The following is a 16592-nucleotide window of genomic DNA, read 5'->3' as shown; positions in this document are numbered from 1 at the left end:
CAGGTTCTGTTATGTCCTCGTGTGTCCGCTACGATATGATTCACTACGTCCCGGGCCAGGTTCTGTTATTGTGCGCATTCCTCTGCATTGTTCACCGCGTCCCTCATAGGCGGGCCGGGCTCTGTTAAATGGTTTGATGATATGATGATATGGGGTGGTGGCCAGGATGGCATATGATCTGTCTGTTCACCGCGTCCCGTACTAGAGGGCCGGGCTCTGTTACCGCACCCCTCACTGGAGGGTCGGGTTCTGATATATGCATATATGATACATGAATTTGATATATGATGATTCTGTTTACCGCGTCCCTTATCACAGGGCCGGGTTCTGTTATACGCATATGTGACATACGATTCTGAGTATTTTGTATGTTCTGACATCATCTGAGTATTCTGTATGTTCTGCATTCCATCCGATATACGACATCATCTGTACGTTCTGTATTCCGTCCGATATATGACATCATCTGTACGTTCTTTATTCCGTCCGATATATGGCATCATCTGAGTAATCTGTACGTTCTGTATTCCGTCCGATATATGACATGATCTGAGTAATCTGTATGTTCTGTATTCCGTCCGATATATGACATTATCTGAGTAATCTGTACGTTCTGTATTCCGTCCGATATATGACATCATCTGAGTAATCTGTACGTTCTGTGTACCGTCCGATATATGACATCATCTGAGTATTCAGTACGTTCTGTACTCCGTCTGACGTATGACCTTATCTGTGCGTTCTGTACGTGCCACACTCCTTCTGACACCTGGTATCGGTATGTGCGATCTGTGTCTGGAAAGTAAGTATGTCGGCATTCTGTATGCTCTGTATGATTTTGTTATGCTTTGTATGATTTGTACGGTCTGTAGGATCTGTATTGGTCGGTATGGTCTGTGTCGGTCTGTATGGTCGGTATTGGTCTGTATGAACTGTGTCTGAGAAGCAAGTAATTTTGTAATCTGGATAACATGCGTACTCTTGGTACTGTTTGTTTCGATTATAGTTCTGTTTTCTGTATTCTATGCCTTACATACTCTGTACATATTCCGTACTGACCCCTGTTCCTTGGGGGTTGCGTTTCATGCCGCGCAGGTACTCCCAGACGAGATAAGGACCCTATAAAAGATATTTCAGCAGTGGTGGCGAACTCCATTTGCTCCTGGAGAACTGCCAAGTCAGGGTATGGTATATGTGTTATGGTTTCTGTATGGTATTAGAGACTTTACAGACAGCGTCGTGGGTATAGTATGTCAGTCTGTAAGCGGCTCCGTCAGCCGATATGTCGGTCTGTGTTATGTATTGAATTTTGTATGACTATAGATTTGTTCACTTGGAAGCTTCGAGAAAGAACATTTTTGAAAGAAAGAAAAAAAAAATTTACTATGTATTTTATCTGATTTGATTTAAAAGTTTGACGTAACTTTATGTGCAGCAAGAGTCTGAGGGTTCGCTCGGCCCTAAGTAAGGGTCGGGTGCCCATCACACCCTAGTAAGGTCGGGGTGTGACAAAGTGGTATCAGAGCAGGTCGGTCTAAGGGTTGTCTGCAAAGTCGTGCCCGGTAGAGTCTTGTTTATAGGTGTGTAGCGCGCCACACTTATAAACAGGAGGCTACGGGGTATCTAGGGATTGTTGACCTTCTTTCTATCATAGATCGTGCGATAGAGCCAAGTCATAGTATATGAGATCCCTTGTATGCAAGCCTTACATACTATGGAAGAAGATGGGAAATGATATGGAAAGGTCACAAGGGCAAGTCTGGAGATATTCGTTCTGTTACCTGAAACAGAAAGTTCTGGGCGGCTAGGATATGATATATACCGTATGCTCTGTAAGGTATTGTTGATATTTGTTGCATACAGATTTCGAATGATAAGAATTTGTAAAGGTGGTATAGAAGACCGAAGAGGGTAAAATAGTAATTTCACAAGAAAGGACGTGTTACGAATGTGTCTCAGAATCTGTAAAACCTTGACTTGCTCCAGATTACGTAGTAAAGGACATACGAGGAAGTGGACGTGATTATATCAGCGTTAAGGCGCCAAATTCCACCAAGTTTTGAGGTTAAGCGTGCTTAGGTGGGAGCAATTTTAGGATGGGTGACCCCCTGGGAAGTATGCAGGAAATTCCAAAGATTTAGCTATCAGAGACAAATGGAAAACTAGAACAACCTAAGTGAAATTGGAGTATACGGAATGGTTGGAGAATGTAAAAAGCCATGTGGCACGCGACAGGCTAGACTAGAAAAAAAAAATATAGGAAGTGCAGTGCAGTTTTGGAATTTGGATAGGCTTGAATAGCATCTGAAAGTATTTTGCAGGTTAGTTGATACTAATTATATGTGTATATGTAAATGAACATGTATGATATCTCATATGTGAGGGTATCGACGGAAAATGAAAGGAAAACTCATGATACGAAATTTTGCTATGTGGTGCACGTAGTCGAGAAGAAGAACCGTTGGAATATGAGGAGCCCCTTAAAGGGGGGGAGACTGCATTATATTAGACCAAAAAGGGATTACCATATCCTCAAGTACCAGAAGGGAAACTTATGACATAAACTGAGGATTTGTGTAAAGGCCAAAGAGAGTAAGATGAAAGATAAAGAACGAGCATGAAGGAAAGGACGAATATAAAAGAGATCCTCCCGATGTATTATGACACCCCATAAGATCGGTTGAACATTCGAGGACGAATGTTCTAAAGGGGGGGAGGATGTTATATCCCGTATTTTATACGTTCGGATATTCCAAGGTAGTCGTAACGAAGTTAAGGGAATGACCATTTTCCAAATGTATTTCAATGAACAAGTGGGTTATAAATATTATTCACAACATTAGTATTATGGAAATATTAAGAAAGGTTAAGGGCGAAAAAAAAAGAGAAATTCGCAAAATAGAATCATGGTGATATTATGGAAAGCTAGGGGTAAAATGGGAATTTCACAAAAGTCTTGAAAGTTCATAAAATTTCCATGTTGGTTGTGTGGCATAAGTATATGCCCACATTGCTTTGGGGGCTAAAGTGTACCAAGGAAAACATTTGGTCTTCTTTGACCAAATAAAACAATTCAAGAAAAGAAAAGAAAAAGAAGAAGAAAATTCTAGAAAAGGAAAGGAAAAAAAAATAATTAAATTAAATTAATTAGTCTTCTTTTAAGAAGACTCTAGAGAATAAAAGAAGGGGGGACATGTGAAAATTTTATGATTGAAGGGACTAAAATATAAATATGGAAAGATGACTAGTTCATCCTTATTTAAGAATTGGAGAAGAAAGAAAAAAAGACAAAACAAAAGAAAGAAGCAAGAGATGAGAGGGGGTTTCGGCCATGGCTCTTAAAAATGAGCCATGGGAAGTTGATGGAGAAAAATCTTTTTTCTTCTTGCATTTAGAGTGATTGAGAGGTCCTCGTCAACGTGGAGAAGTTGTTAGAACAAGAGAACCGCTCGTTGTTGCGTTTTAGCAAGCAAGCCGAGTGGAAAAAGGGTGAAGAAGGAGGTGAGGTTTAACCTTCTCTTTTATGTGTTATGAATGGTTTATGTATGTTATTGAATGTAGAAGTGATGGGAATTCATGAAATATTGCATGTACAAGTTGGGCCATGTGTTGTGTGAAATTTGTAGGAGTAATGAATTAAGTGTATTCAACATGATTATGTAGTGTTGTAATGTATAAAAAAAAAAATGAATGAAAATCATGGAGTGGGTGTGTTGTGGTGTTGGCCGAATGAGGTGTTGATTGTATAGAAAAGATGAAATGATTTTTATTTAGTAGTTTGATGGTTGTGTTGTGAATTCCATAATGCAAAATGGATGAGAAATATGGAACACATGTATATGGTGGAAGTCGTGTGTTGTGTTGTGTGTTGTGTGGTCTAAGTTGGCCGTGTGTGTGAATTTTGTTATATGGAAATGAATGAATGAATTTTATGTAGCATGTTGTTGTTGTAACATGTAGAGATGGAAGAAATTGTATGAAAATATGTAAGGAGTCATTGTGGTCGAGAATGGTGTTGTTTGGTAAGTTAAGGTGAATTGATGTAATTTGATATTCTAGTTGTCGCCGTTATGAATTATGTGATATTGAATGAAGGGTGTCGTCGAAGTTAAGGTATACGAACGATAAGTAAATGTAAGGTTGGGATTGAAGTTGAAGGTTTCGGATGAAATAGTATATTGATTAAGTTGTTGGAATATGGTGTGAATTAAATTGAATTGAATTGAATGTTGGAATATTGCTAGCATAATTGTTAGTATTGTTATTGATTTGGCCGGGTTAAATTCCTGGATTGTTGTTGTTGATTTGGAGCCGAGCCATATTCTCGGGATTGGTATGTTTACAGGGGAGATGCTGCCGAAATTCCGGCAGAATATAAGTAAATGTGTTTGAAAGGTTAAAGCAAGTATATGATAATGGAACTAATGAAGGGATGAACTTTCTTGCATGTAGACAAACAAGTTGGATGCACAAGCGTAACTAGTTGGTCGCAGCACAGGTATGTAAGGCTTACCCTTTTTTTCTTTGGCATGTCCTAGAGCCAAGTAAGGTATAATGTGATATGCTGCCTTGGGGTAACGTTGTTCTGTGATTCTGAGTCTGATTATGATTCTAATTCACTTCTTGACCTGAGTTTGTGATCCTAGCTCATCCCCTGATATAAGTATTTGATATAAGTATTTTGATATAAGTATTCTGGTACAAGTATTCTAATATCTGCATTTTGACATAAGTATTCTGATGTAAGTATTTTGATATAAATATTTTGATATAAGTATTTTGATGTCAGTCCTTGATATAAGTATTTCGATACGAGTATTTTGATATAAGTATTCCGATGTAAGTTTGCTGATATAAGCATTCTGATAGGAGTATCCTGATATGAGAATTCCGAAATCAGTATTCTGATATGAGCGTTCTGATATGTTTATTCTGGTTCGAGAACTATTGTAAGATTTAACGTCTCTAACTTCCGTGTACGATCTCGGATTGCTCTGAAATGTTCGAAGAGGTTTTTGTATCAAGACGTCCAAAATTTTCTTATACGTAAGTGTGGTTCCAAAATCTCTATTTGATCTGATTAGTAAGGACATCCGAAGGTGCCTGATATGACTATGACTCTGATTCCCCGAAAAAGGCTTCTGAAACGCTTATAAAGCGTTCTGTACTTCGAACGCACGTAACTTTCTCATACTACGTCGGATTGACCTGAAATCTGTTCCGAGCCCTCAGGTATCGGTAAGTATACTGGTCTGTCGAGTCTTGATTCCTATGCATGTGGTTTCTCACGACTCTGCTCGTGCATGACTCAATGTATCCTTCACTGCGTCCTGGGCCAGGTTCTGTTATGTCCTCGTGTGTCCGCTACGATATGATTCACTGCGTCCTGGGCCAGGTTTTGTTATTGTGCGCATTCCTCTGCATTGTTCACCGCGTCCCTCATAGGCGGGCCGGGCTCTGTTAAATGGTTTGATGATATGATGATATGGGGTGGTGGCCAGGATGGCATATGATCTGTCTGTTCACCGCGTCCCGTACTAGAGGGCCGGACTCTGTTACCGCACCCCTCACTGGAGGGTCGGGTTCTGATATATGCATATATGATACATGAATTTGATATATGATGATTCTGTTTACCGCGTCCCTTATCACAGGGCCGGGTTCTGTTATACGCATATGTGACATACGATTCTGAGTATTTTGTATGTTCTGACATCATCTGAGTATTCTGTATGTTCTGCATTCCATCCGATATACGACATCATCTGTACGTTCTGTATTCCATCCGATATATGACATCATCTATACGTTCTGTATTCCGTCCGATATATGACATCATCTAAGTAATCTGTACGTTCTGTATTCCGTCCGATATATGACATCATCTGAGTAATCTGTATGTTCTGTATTCCGTCCGATATATGACATTATCTGAGTAATCTGTACGTTCTGTATTCCGTACGATATATGACATCATCTGAGTAATCTGTACGTTCTGTGTACCGTCCGATATATGACATCATCTGAGTATTCAGTACGTTCTGTACTCCGTCTGACGTATGACCTTATCTGTGCGTTCTGTATGTGCCACACTCCTTCTGACACCTGGTATCGGTATGTGCGATCTGTGTCTGGAAAGTAAGTATGTCGGCATTCTGTATGCTCTGTATGATTTTGTTATGCTTTGTATGATTTGTACGGTCTGTAGGATCTGTATTGGTCGGTATGGTCTGTGTCGGTCTGTATGTGTTATATCCCGTATTTTCGCGCATTCGGGAAAATTCGAAGTAATCTTGATTTGTAAGGAATAAGGTTGTAGGTTGATTTGAATTAATATATGTGTGTGTTGTCTATGGAAAATATGATTGTGGAGGTGTTGAAGAAGGCCGAGAGTGAAATTGGAATTTCGGAAATTTGTTTCGGGAATTACAAAATGAGATTTTAACAAATTTGGGCTTACAAAATAAAAGAGAAATTAAGGCCCAATCCACACAAGGTGGCCGGCCATGACCCATATGCTAGTCCAAGCCCATGAAATAATAAGTCATGTGATGGTCATGTGTTCAATTTATATAAGAAGACTTAGTCTTCAAGAACATTCAAGAAAAGTAAACAAAATAAAAAGAGAGAGAGCTAAGACTAAGGGGGTTTCGGCCAAAAGGAGAGAAAAAGAGGATTAAGAAATCTTGTTCAAAAAAATTGTTTCTTCATGTTTTCCTACTAACTTGAAGGCCCTCTCCAACATGGTATGATTGTTAGAAGGAGAGAATCATTCTTTGGAACAAAACTCCAACCTTAGATAAGTGGAGAAGTTGTGAAGAAAGGTAAGAATTTCATGTTCTTTGTATGTTATGAAGGCTTTGTCTATGTTGTGGTATGTAGAAATGAGTAGAAATTATGAAAAGATGGAAGTTTGCATGATATTGGTATGCATTCATATGTAGCCGTGTGTGTGCCTTGTTGTATAAGTAGGATGTGATGAATTTTGTATTGTAATCTAGTTGTGGTTATAGTGGAAATTGTATTGGAAATGAAAGTTGAATGAATTTGACGGAAATTGGAAATATGGAATGTGACCGTGTGGTATTGTGTTGATAGTGGAAGATGAATTAAATTTCTTTAGTATGATAATTGTGTTGTTGTGAAGTGAATGGAAGAATAATGGTTCTTGTTGTTATGGAAAAATTGGTTGTTAAGTTGTTCTAGAGAAACATGTAACTTTATTATAATTTATGTAAATATGGAAATGAAAGTCGTTAAGGGGTAAATGATGATGATTGTTGATGAAATTGGAAGATAGAAACATGTTATGGAAATGTTTGTCAAGATTTGGAAACCTTGGATGAAATATGACTTTAGTAGAAAGTTTGTATATTTGGTATACCTTGTGAATATTTTGTAGAAAGGAAGAACATTGGTGTTAGAACCTATTTCGTTGTGAACTCAACGTCGTTTGGTATTGTTGGCTTGTTGTTGTTGATGTTGTGAGCCGAGCTAAGCCTCGGGGGTGTTATATATATATAGGGGAAGTGCTGCCGAAATTTCGGTAGACAAATATGAAGTTAAATGAATTCTTAAAAGTCTTGCAATTCCTAATTGGTAATTTTGACCATTTGTAGATTTTGAGCGAAACGGGATTTGATTTTGCGCGAGCATAAGCCGCGAGAAAGGTATGTAAGGCTACCCTCTTTCTTCTTTTGGCATGTCCTAGGAAGTCTAGGTCGATACTTGAGCCTCGGGGGCATTTCTGTTCATAGAAATCCGAAATTGAATTTGAGCACTATTCATTCAATCTAATTGAACTATAAATCTCACGTTTTGGTCGGAAGGAAATCAAACGTCCGAAACTTTTGTAAATGTGATCAAGTCGACTCGAAACTTCCTTGGATGACTCTATAGCCCTTAATGTCCATGATTCATGTCCGTCGCCTCGACTTGATCTGACGTGGACCCACTACTCCCGAATCTTCCCCTATTGTTCTATTTGGCTGAATTCCGTACTATAATTAAGGGAAACTCTTGGCTATCGTTCCGATTACTAAATGATAGAAGTATACCTGACATGACCCATTTCACGACATGATCGAGTAACGAAATAAGTATAAAGAATTTGTGACGGAAAGAATGTTATGAGTCATATTGTCCCCAACTTTCGTGAAGCATGTTTTAAAGAAAATTTTGGAAGAATGATAACACGAATGATGGTTTCACCGAAGCTTGACATATTACGATACGTACACATGATTTCGAAAGTTTATTTGATTTCATACACATGAAGTTGGCACGATACCTAAAGACTTATTTGATATATTCCTTAGTTGTTAATAAAGAAAACAAGTGATATAATTAATACCTTGATATGTGGTGGTGTGTGTGCGTATGAATCTAAGTTGTACTTAATTTGCTATATACGTCATCCGAAAGATAGCTGATATGACTAATACTTCGGTTTTGTGAAAATTGACTTCCGAAGCATTTATGGAGCGTTCCGTACTTCGAACGCTCGTATCTTTTGTATACTAGTTCCGATCGACCCGAAACTTGTTTCTGGACCTCCAGACATCAATATTGTGTTTGCATATAATTATGTTTGTATCTCGGGTCTTGATTGTGTGCACGTGGTTTCGGACTACTCTGTTCGCGCAAGCGTTGATTTGGATTTCACTGAACCCGGGCCAGGACATGTTCTCGTGCGTATTTCTCTGCATTATTCACCGCGTTCCTCTCACTTGCGGGCCGGGGCATGTTACGTATGATATGATGACATTATGATATGATGACGGGGTGGTGGCCAGGATGGCACATTCACCGCGTCCCGCAAAAGAGGGCCGGGGCACGTTACATGCATGCATGATACATGACATTGACATACATGAAATATGATTCACCGCGCCCCTCGCTGAGGGCCGGGGTACGTTACTTGCATATGTGTTACATGACATTGGCATATTTGATATATGTTTCACCGCGTCCCTTATCAAGGGCCGGGGCACGATACATGAATATTTGAGATATGATGTTAATATATATGATTCCATATACCGCGTCCCTCACAAAGGGCCGGGGCATGCTATTTGACATATACATATAAAATATACGATCCTGTCATGCACACCCTAAGTTTGGTAGCTAAGCTTTTGGTACACAGGATGATTCACGTATTTATTGTATTTCTTCTGGCCTCCGACATCGACATATGAGTATATAGATGACTTGTGTGTGGAAGGTAAGCGCTCTGGTATTTTGGATAGCGTACTTGTTTTGGTACCGTTGTTCGGGTCATGTTTCTATTTTCTGTATTCCATGCTTTACTTACTCAGTACATATTCCGTACTGACCCCCTTTCTTCGGGGGCTGCGCTTCATGCCACGCAGGTACAGACGCTTATTGTGGTGGTCCGCCAGCCTAGGTACACAGTCGGCTTTGGGAGTGCTCCTTTGTTTCGGAGCCCACCTTTTGGTACAGATCCTTCAGTTGTACATATTGTTGTGTTTATGACTATTCTGGGGTACGGCGGGGCCCTGTCTCGCCATATGATTATGTTGTCTGTATTAGAGGCCTGTAGACATGTTTGTGGGTTGGGGTCTTTCTGTACGGATGTGTGTATATGTTGTGTTTGGGCGATCCCATTCGCCGCGGCGGCCGGTCCGCATATGTTTACATGTTGCCTTGTTGGCCGGTGTGGCCTTTGTTGGTATTTTCTGTGTGCAGGGTTATTTTGGATAGTCTGTAAAACAAAGGAAACTCTGCCGAAAGTTTTCTGGAAATCACCTAAATTTCGAATATAGCCTTGTCGGCTTATGCTATATACTTGAATGAGTTTGAAAAAAATTTAGAGATAGCATTTGATAAATGTGTTTGGGTGCCCAGGTCGGGCACTAGTCGCGGCCTACGGGGTTGGGTCGTGACAGTATGGTCGGTATTGGTCTGTATGAACTGTGTCTGAGAATCAAGTAATTTGGTAATCTGGATAACATGCGTACTCTTGGTACTGGTTGTTTCGATTATAGTTCTGCTTTCTGTATTCTATGCCTTACATACTCAGTACATATTCCGTACTGACCCCTGTTCCTTGGGGGCTGCGTTTCATGCCGCGCAGGTACTCCCAGACGAGATAAGGACCCTATAAAAGATATTTCAGCAGTGGTGGCGAACTCCATTTGCTCCTGGAGGACTGCCAAGTCAGGGTATGGTATATGTGTTATGGTTTCTGTATGGTATTAGAGACTTTACAGACAGCGTCGTGGGTATAGTATGTCAGTCTGTAAGCGGCTCCGTCAGCCGATATGTCGGTCTGTGTTATGTATTGAATTTTGTATGACTATAGATTTGTTCGCTTGGAAGCTTCGAGAAAGAACATTTTTGAAAGAAAGAAAAAAAAATTACTATGTATTTTATCTGATTTGATTTAAAAGTTTGACGTAACATTATGTGCAGCAAGAGTCTGAGGGTTCGCTTGGCCCTAAGTAAGGGTCGGGTGCCCATCACACCCTAGTAAGGTCGGGGTGTGACACATAGGCTATAACCATCCCGTGCTGCATCAATACACAGCCCAATCCGACACCAAAGGCATCACAATAAACAACATAACCTTCTGATCCTTCTGGAAGTGTCAGGACTGAGGCTGAAGTCAGTCTATCTTTCAATTCTTTGAAGCTACGCTCACAAGCATCAGTCCACTGAAATTTTGCTGATTTATGAGTTAACTTCATTAATGATGCAGAAATTGAAGAAAATCCTTCCACAAATCTTCTATAATAACCTGTTAATCCCAAAAAGCTACGAAATTCAGTAGGTGTCTTAGGCCTTGATCAAGTCTTCACGGCTTCAATTTTTTGTGTACCAACCCGAATGCCATCAGCTGAGATAATATGACCCAGAAAATTTAAAGAATTCAACCAGAACTCAAATTTTGAAAATTTTGCATATAACTCTCGAGTTCGACGAATTCCGAGGATAGTACGTAGATTATCCGCTTGCTCTACCTATGACCGTAAATATACCAAAATGTCATCGATGACCACGATCAAAAATATATCTAAGAAGGGTCTGAACACATTATTCATCAAATTCATGAACACTGCCGGAGCATTAGTCAACCCGAATGGCATTACCCGAAATTCATAATGCCTATATTTGGTTCTGAAAGTCGTCTTCGGGATGTATTTTTCTGTAACTCTCACTTGGCGATGCCCGGATCTTAGATCTATTTTAGAAAACCACCTGGAACCCTACAATTGGTCAAACAAATCATTGATTCTCGAAAAAGGATATTTATTCTTTATTGTGACCTTGTTCAATTGCCTATAGTCAATGCATATTCGCAAGGAGTCATGTTTCTTCCTTACAAACAGGATAGGTGCTCCTCATGGCGATGAACTGGTCTAATGAATCCCTTCTCGAGCAAATTTTCAGTTATGCCTTTAGTTCTTCAATTTTGCAGCAGCAATTCTGTAAGGAGCAATAGATGTAGGTTTGGTGTCTGGCAATACATAAATAGTAAAGTCAATCTCCCGTTCCTATGGAAGACCTGGAAGTTCATCTGGAAACACCTCCAGAAACTCATTTACTACCCGGATGGACTGTAGAGTCAGCGGCTTTGCTTCGGTGTCATGAACCCGGACTAGATGATAAATGTAGCCTTTAGCGATCATCTTCATTGCCTTAAGATAAGAAATAAAACTACCTCTTAGGGATGTTGTGTTATCCTTCCACTCAAGTACTGATTCTCCTAGGAATTGAAACCAAACTATTTTTATTCTGCAATCCACGTTAGCATAATAAGAGGCCAACCAATCCTTGCCCATAACGACATCAAAATTCAACATTTCTAGCTCAATCAAATTAGATGTAGTCTGACGATCAGTTACAACAATTACAGAATTTCTATGCACTTGTCTAGATACTACTAGGTCACCAACTAGAGTAGATACTTCAAAAGGTTTAATCGGCTCAGGTTTCACCCCAATACGACCGACAATGTTGGGAGAAATATATGACAAGGTAGAACCCTGATCAATTAATGCTTAAACACCATAAGAAGATACGACCAATATACCTGTAATGACGTCAGCGGAGGACTCAAGATCCTGTCGTCCAGCCGATGCATAAATACGAGGCTGAGAGCCGCCTGAACTGGATGCTACCCCCCCCTCCCCCGCCCCTGCAACGACACGCTGAAGCCTATGGAGTCTGCCCTATAGGGCGCACGGACGAAAAATAACCTGCTACAGATCCTGTACGCCGAGCCCCAACTCTGCCACTCATCGATGGATAATCACACATTAGGTGTCCAATCTGACCATAGACATAGCAAGCATCTAAACCTCGGTGACAGTGACCCGAATGTAATGTACCACACTGGCTGCATCGTGGTAACGGTGGTCTCTTCTGACTGGGTCACCTCCAAACTGGGAACCTAAAACTCTCGAGCTCTGACCCTGTCCTGAATAAATGAGGCAGTCAAATCTCCTGCTCGCAAACCGAGAGGTTGCACTGGCCTGAATATCTGGAGTACTGTTACCGTTGACCCTCTATATACTCACTACTAGCATCGGCGGATCTATCCCTCTTGATCTGCCCTCTACCAATATCAATCTTACCTCGGGGTGGCTGCTGCTGCTCTTCTAGATTCTGGGCGTGGGCCTGAATAGGGAAATGTCCATCCTACCCTGGAGTGAAGCTGTCAAGCAATCCTTGATCAAATGTGGCCCTATGCCACTCACAAATCGGTGTACTCGGTCTCCTATATCGGCCACCATAGTCGGAGCATACCGGGAAAATGAATTGAAATGAAGACTATATTCCCAAGCACTAATATTCCCTTACTTTATATTCAGAAACCAATTAGCTCGAGCTCAACGGACTTCGGGTGGCAAATAATGGCGAATAAAAGCGTCTACAAACTCCTGCCAAACTGGGGGAGATGCATTTTCCTCCTTGAAGAAACCCAGTTATTGTACCAAAGAACGGTTATATCCCGCAACCTATAGGATTCCAACTCTACTGACTCGGTATCTGAAGCATGTATAATTCTCAGCGTCTTCAACATGTCATCTATAAAACCCTACAGGTCTTCATCCGGCTTTGACCTTAAAAATTCTAGCGGGTTCAGACTCATAAAATCACAGACTCTAGCACTAGCTGTTCTGTCACCTGGACCCGCACTCTGCCGCTAAGCTTTAGCAGCAACTAGCTGAGTTAATAGCTGAATAGCCTCGGTCATTTGTTGACCCGAAGCACCCGATGGAGGAACTGGAGGCACTGGAGCTGGGGTGTAGACCTCTTCATGCTCCTCTAATATAGGCGGAGTATGAGAAGTCCGAGGTGGGGCCTCATTATGGGACTCATCCACTTCAATATCCACCGAGGATGCCTGTTCAACCCGCCTTCCTGTCGCAGTCTTGCCCTTCTCGGCGGCTCTTGCTTTCTTCTTTACCGACATCACTGAAATCATAACGCATAATTAGGGAAAAAGAAATTATATATCATAGCTCTATCGCACGATCTATGAAGGAGAAAGACGGTCTGGAGTCCTAAATGCCCCGCAGCCTCCGGTTTATAAGTGTGGCGTGCTTCACACCTATAAATAAGACTCTACTTGACATGGCTCGCAGAGACACCCTAGGACGGAACTGCTCCGAAACTACTTTTGTCACGACCCAACTAGTCGGCCATGACGGGTACCCGGAGCTGACTACCGAGCACCACTCATCATGCTATCTGTCATACTCAACATGGACATATATAAACCTCAACGCAAGACATATCATGAAACAATCTCCAAATATCTCCCAACACATGAATATATGCATAAATCCATGAGGCTACAAAAAGGATGTACAGAGTATACAATGAAGAGGTCACATAGCACCTACAACCCACGCATAAGTATCGACAAGCCTCTAACTGAAGTATTGAAATCATAAGGACGGGACAAGACCCCACCATGCCTGAATACATACACAAAAGAATATACCAAGCAATGGCAACTCCGAAGTAGTGGAGTGCTTCTGCAAATCTGCTGAGTGAGCTCCTAAGCGTCGGCGCCGTCTCCCAGTATACCTGATGCATGAACACAACGTCCATAAAATAAAGAACATCAGTACAAACAATGTACTGAGTATGTAAGGCATGTACAATAACATAATAGAGAAGTAAAAACACATGAGATGATGAGATAAGTTGCAACTGAGTGCCACTTAAGGTGGAATCATGCATGCTAACAAGAGAAAAAAGTCATATCATTTATAGATAAATATAAACTACTCAACTATATTTGTACAGTGTGTTCATCATTAGCCCGCGTCCGGGGTAAACATCTCGAACCTCCCACTAGTGGTGGCTGCCTATGCCATATGGACATGGTGTAATCATCATCATAGCTGCCCACTATGCCTGTCGTAGTGGTGACCACTCGACCATATAGGCGTAGTGTAATCATACATATACATAATATGAGGCATGCATGGGAGCTCAAGTAAAAGCTATAACTCTATCAGAGTGACGTAAGGTCGAGAACCTCTGATTACATTATGGAATAAGTATCATCGCTATGCCTCACCTTGGAAGAACTAATATCATAAGGTGAGACAACAACAAGAAGTAACATCAATGAAATCATAAAAATAGGATTTCAAAACTCATGCAAGCATCATTATCATCATCATTATCATAGAACACATCTCATCTCTATCTCATAAAAAGCTCTTAAGAATCTTTAACTTTCATCTTTTGGGATGTAAGAAGGTCATGGAAATATAGAGAAGAAATTATAATATAGGAGTTATGCCTTTGAATGAAGGGGACTAGCCTTACATACCTTTACGTCTCCTTAACGACTAAGCGTGCTTCCTCTAAGGTCACAACTCTACATTCAAGAGAATTCGTACCAAGGTTAGATCATTAGAAACACGCTTAAATCTAATCTGAAGCGACTAAAGGCTAACGAAAATTGGGTAGCATTTTCTTTGTTTCAACAACTTTCTCCATATAATAAACAACTCTCAAACAGCAATAGCAACACCCATAATATCATAAACAATAAATTTCTTCAAATAAAACACCATTCAACTTCAAAACACCCTTTCAAGGTCATCCATAGCCATGGCTATAATAAGCATCTTCTTCATTTTGCATATGATGCTCCCTCAACGTCACTAGCATCATTCATAATGATATTATACTTATTTCATACTAAGAATCATGACTCAAATGAACATACCATTCAAAATACCATTATTTCCATATTTTGGGCTCATATTCTACTTTCTTCCCTAGTCCAAATCTTTCAACCACTCAATACTTGTAACAAAATGAAATAAGTGTAAAACTCACCTTTAATTATGTAGGAATGGTCTTTGGATGAAAATACTCTACTTGACGAAAACCCCAACTTCAATACTAAGGAAATTCTTGACTTGTATCAACCCTAGTGGTCTTCCTTTACTTGATTCTCTTGATTCTTGGTAGCTAATCCTTGATTCCTCTTATATTAGTGTGGATATGATATGGGGAATGTTCTAGATCTTTCAAGGGTTGTGGAACCAGAAAGTTCCAGCGGGACGGTTCGACGAGCGGGTCGACGACCCGTCGAAGTGCTGACGGTCCATCGACTTGGCCCGTCGACTTACTCCTGCAAATCTCTGATTGCAGAAACACATGGACTGTGCACAGCGATGATCCATCGACATGTCGATGGCCCGTCAACAGTGACTGATGTCTGCAGAATTTCCTAAATCCGTTCCGATTGCGTCGATTTGATTAGTTCAGCTTCTAACTTTATAATTTACCCACAATACCTACTAATACATTTGTACACGGAGTACAACACTTAATGTCCTCAAACTCGAGCACGGGTCTCCATTCTCAATATATACTCGACTATGAAATCATTAGTTCTACTATGACGAAGACGAGGGGCGTAATAGTATGAAACAACGTGAAATCAGTTATTCAGCTTGTGTATCTCAATAAGAATTATCAAAACTAATTATAAATCCTTTTGTCAAGTTACAACTTTCAAATATGTTTTTTAAATTAATCATGATTATTAACAACAGTTCTATAAAAGGATAAGGATATCACACTTGCCAATACAGGCCTAAGAATCAATAACATCGAAGGGATGACCTTTGAGGTTCCCTAAACATAGTGCACCACACCGAAATATGTAATTCTCGATGGCTAACCTTCCTCCCGAATAGCTAGGCATAAATTGCACCCTAGGTGGAGAACTCGGTAGTGGCTACTCTTCCTCCCGAATGGCTAGGTATTACTACACCAGGATCCATAATGACTACCCTTCCTCCTGAGTAGCTAGGCTAACACAACAACCACTGTCATAGCATAGAAGTCAATTCTTTATTCGCTTCAGGGTAGTCACATCATCAATGGACATTAAGGTTCACTATGCCATATCATAAAATAAATCATTTCAAAGAATGTGTTGGAGGAATGATTTTCGTTCTTAGGGTTTTTCAAAAAGTGGAGTGAATAAAACGACTGAACTATTTATGACTTTCTTGTGTAAAAATTGACGTTACGGTAGGGTGTTACAGCTGTAACTCGTGTTACGGACTGTAACGCCTCAC

Source organism: Lycium barbarum, chromosome 2 (genome assembly GCF_019175385.1).
Source record: "Lycium barbarum isolate Lr01 chromosome 2, ASM1917538v2, whole genome shotgun sequence".
NCBI classification, from domain to species: Eukaryota; Viridiplantae; Streptophyta; class Magnoliopsida; order Solanales; family Solanaceae; genus Lycium; species Lycium barbarum.
The sequence above is the reverse complement of the archived record's forward strand: the minus strand, read 5'-3'. Positions refer to the sequence as shown.